The 4,248-nt window shown below is 43.4% G+C and overlaps 1 pseudogene; it reads left to right on the forward strand.

Moving 5' to 3' along the window:
- Nucleotides 1-1,763: 1,763 nt before the first annotated feature.
- Nucleotides 1,764-3,964, forward strand: LOC129018641 (WW domain-binding protein 11-like; annotated as a pseudogene).
- Nucleotides 3,965-4,248: the final 284 nt, after the last annotated feature.

A 4,248-nucleotide genomic window follows, 5' to 3' on the forward strand; every position in this document is an offset into this window, starting at 1 on the left:
AATATCTGCTGCAAATTGAATGTCTGCTTTTTATATAAAAAAGTGCTGCAAATTATAACATGTGTGTTCGGATACAAAGAAAATTAGCATATCTTTTCTACCTCTTTTTATACAAAAAAACCATAAACAGGACCAAAAAAACAATAGATACAGTGTCTAAGAGCTCTTTTTAATAATGATTTTTCAATTTTCTCTTTGGACAAGCTTCTGAGTACCTCCCTTGTACTTCAACGGGCAAGAGTAGGAAAGAAGCAGAACAGATTATTCATCTTATGTGACTTGGAGTTTGCAGGCTTCACCATAAGCTCATATTGGCTTTTAGTCCAAATACTGAATATAAGAGCAAATATACTTGCATTAGCATTTTTTTTCTTGTTTTCATGTGATCTGGACAAAAGTGAAGAAGACTGGATTGCTTGCTGGAATTCAGGGGAAAAATGTCAATTTAGCCCAGTGCAATCATTCAGCATGAATTCTGTATTGAAAGAGCAACATATCCTACTCTGCTGTTCAATTCCAAATAATATTTAATTGTTTTATGAACCTCTTCCAACTTCAATTAGTGTTAATTTAGTGTGTAACTAAATACATTACCCTAAAATAATTAGGAATGGTACAGTGTCCTCCATAACATATGTGATTTGTATTAGCAGCCTTGGTTCAGAAAAGTCTTAAGCTGGGAAAACAGACACCAACTACTCAAAATGATCTCTCAACCTCCCCCATTTCCCGGCTCCGCCAACCCAACCCACAAGACAAACACAGGGACTTAATTAGCAATAGAGTATTTTAGTCATTTATGGGGCACAGGCTCTTATTGGTTATATAGGATATGGTCCAAATGCCTTGGCGTGATATACTAGGCCCTTCATGATCTGACTTCTACTTCATCCTACACTCCAATTCCAGCAATGTGACATGGTTTTCTCCCACACCTCTGTATTTTTGTTTTTGTAGTGCTATCTCCCTAAAATGCCCTCACCATCTAACTGAATCACTTGGCCTCCACCTCCCCACACCTTCATCCCTGCTGGACTGTGGTTTAGCAGTGACTTTGCTCCTCTGACCAACACCACAGCTCCCACGGCTACAGCTTTCGCTTGACACAGGAAACAAACCTCCGCATCCTTTTCAGCCTGGGGGTGTTAACTTCTTCCCCTTCCTGTTCATCCTTCGGATCTTCACCATCCCAGTGAGTTCCTTTAACCCTGCTCTGTCTCGTTAAATAGTCCTTCCAGTAAACACTTGTCATGTAGCCTTTGAGTGTGCTATTTCTCTCTTGCTGGGACAATGACTAATACAGTTAGGTTCTTTATGACACCACCTCTTTGGGTAGAATTGAAGTTTTGTGCTCTCACTGAACCCATTGCAGACTTATATCATACAACCAGGCATATTTGATTGCACCATTTATTAAGAAGTTTATGTTCGGCCGGATGCAGTGGCTCACACCTGTAATCTCAGCACTTTGGGAGGCCGAGGCGAGCAGATCATTGAGGCCAGTAGTTTGAAATCAGCCTGGCCAAAATGGCTAGGCCCTATCTCTATTAAAAATGCGGGACGGAGGAACGGGAAATGACGTAAGGATTGCAGAGGTGCGTGAGGTTTCAAGATGGCGGGGCTGAAGGGTTGACCGCGAGGCTGCGTTGAAGGCCCTTACAAAGTGAAAGAGGCCAGGAATCGCCTGGGAGCACAGCAGAAGTGTTTCTCTTTTCTTTTCTTTTTCTTTTTTTTAAATGAACAAGTAAGCGGTGCAAATTGTCAACATGGGAAGGAGATCTGCATCATCCACCAAGAGTGGAAAATTTATGAACCCCACAGACCAAGCCCGAAAGGAAGCCCGGAACAGAGAATTGAAAAACAAAAAACAGCTCATGATGGTTCGAGCTGCAGTTTTAAAGATGAAGGATCCCAAACAGATGATCTGAAACCTGGAGAAATTGGATGAAATGGAGTTTAACCCAGTGCAACAGCCACAATTAAATGAGAAAGTACTGAAAGACAAGCGTAAAAATAGCTGCGTGAAACCTTTGAACATATTCTACGACTCTATGAAAAAGAGAATCCAGATATTTAGAAAGAATTGAGAAAGCTAGAAATAGAATATGAACAGAAGAGGGCTCAACTTAACCAATATTTGAATGCTGTTGAGAATGCCCAGCACATGGAAGTGGAGAGTATTCCTTTACCAGATATGCCACATGCTCCTTCAAACATTTTGATCCAGGACATTCCACTTCCTGGTGCCTAGCCACCCTCCATCCTTAAGAAACCCTCAGCCTATGGACCTCCAACTCAGGCAGTTTCTATCCTTCTCTTCTTGGGACGTGGTGTTCCACATTTGCCCCCTGGCAGAAAACTTCTTGGCCCTCCCCCTGGTCCACCCCCTCCTCAAGTCATGCAGATGTATGGCCGTAAAGTGGGTGTTGCCCTAGATCTTCCCCCTTGTAGGTGAGAGGAAGACATGGTACATAGTCCTGAAATTGCCCAGCGAGGTCATGATGATGATGTTTTTAGCACCAGTGAAGATGATGGCTATCCTGAGGACATGGATCAAGATAAGCATGATGACAGTACTGATGACAGTGACACCGACGGGTCAGATTGAGAAAGTGTGCACCGTGATGATGGTGGGAGAGACAACAATGAAAAAAAGAAGTCAGGTCTGAGTGTACGGTTTGCAGATATGCCTGGAAAATCAAGGAAGAAAAAAAAGAACATGAAGGAACTGACTCCTCTTGAAGCCACGATGCTTCATATGGCAGGTCAAGAAATCCCTGAGGAGGGACGGGAAGTAGAGGAATTTTCAGAGGACGATGATGAAGATGATTCTGATGACTCTAAAGCAGAAAAACAATCACAAAAATACCATAAAGAGGAATGGCATTCTGATGGCACATCCACTGCGTCTTCACAGCAGCAGGCTCCTCCGCAGTCTGTTCCTCCTTCTCAGATACAAGCACCTCCCATGCTTCACCATTACGGCCTCCTAGGCCACCTATGAACCTTCCCCCTGGACCACCTCCAGGAGCTCCTCCTGAGACCACCTGGAATGCCAGGACTCGGCCTTTACCCTGACTTTTACCTCCACGACCACCGACTTTTACTACCTCCCCCACGTCCACCTCCAAGTCTGCCTCCTGGTCCCCCTCCTCGGGGACCCCCACCAAGGATACCTCCCCCTGCACCTCCAGGTATTCCTGGAGTTTGTAGGCTTCACCATAAGCTCTTTTTGGCTTTTAGTCCAAATACGAAATACAAGAGCAAATATACTTGCTAATGCAAGTATATTTTGTCCTGGCACGATGCACCCAGCTTTAGTACCTCCCCTTGGGATCTGCCCCCCTGGGCTTTTCCCACCAGCTCCCTTGCTGAACCCTTAGATTTTAAGTGCCCCACCCAGCTTGATTCAGCGACCCAAGGTAGATGATACAAGTGCAGCCACCGTTGAGAAGAAACCCACAGCAACCGTCAGTGCCAAACCACAGATCACTAATCCCAAGGGAGAGATTACTCGATTTGTGCCCAGTGCATTGAGAGTACGTCGGGAGAATAAAAGGGCTACTGCTGCTTCCCAAAGAAAGTCAGAGGATAATTCTGCTGTGCCTCTTGCCAAAGCAGCACCCAAATCTGGTCCTTCTGTTCCTGTCTCAGTACAAACTAAGGATGATGTCTATGAGGCTTTCATGAAAGAGATGGAAGGGCTACTGTGACAGTTTTGATGCCAGAACAGGCCTCTGTTCACAACAGTAGCCCATGGAGAAAGAGGCTCTTATTAAACTTAGATGAAAGAGCTGCTTCCATTGTCAGGGTATTTTCTAATTTCAGTTCAAGGAATATCCTAAAATTTAGCCTTGTTCAGAATTTGCTGCACATTAAAGAGGGTATTTCATTCAGAATAGATCAGTTATTGAAGCAGTGCTGCTAACATCCATTCCCTTTCACACCACCATTTTCACCCTGCTTCTTCCCCTTTGGAAATTTGTGATCAGGGGGATCTTAGTTGCTTATTTGTTTTGACTCTTTTCTTATGTGCTGTGGGCACTGGAGTAGAGATTTCTGAAAAGTCAGTTTATTTCATCTTGCCTTTTGTGTTTGGGTTATTTTTAATGTTTTCCTGTAAATATTTTATAATATTTTGCTTGTAATGAAATAGATCACAATGTCATTTCCTAGTACAAGGCGGGATATGTGGGAAGAAAATATACAATTCTTTGATTAAAATTATTTCCCACTGACATATATACA

Source organism: Pongo pygmaeus, chromosome 17 (genome assembly GCF_028885625.2).
Source record: "Pongo pygmaeus isolate AG05252 chromosome 17, NHGRI_mPonPyg2-v2.0_pri, whole genome shotgun sequence".
NCBI lineage: Eukaryota > Metazoa > Chordata > Mammalia > Primates > Hominidae > Pongo > Pongo pygmaeus.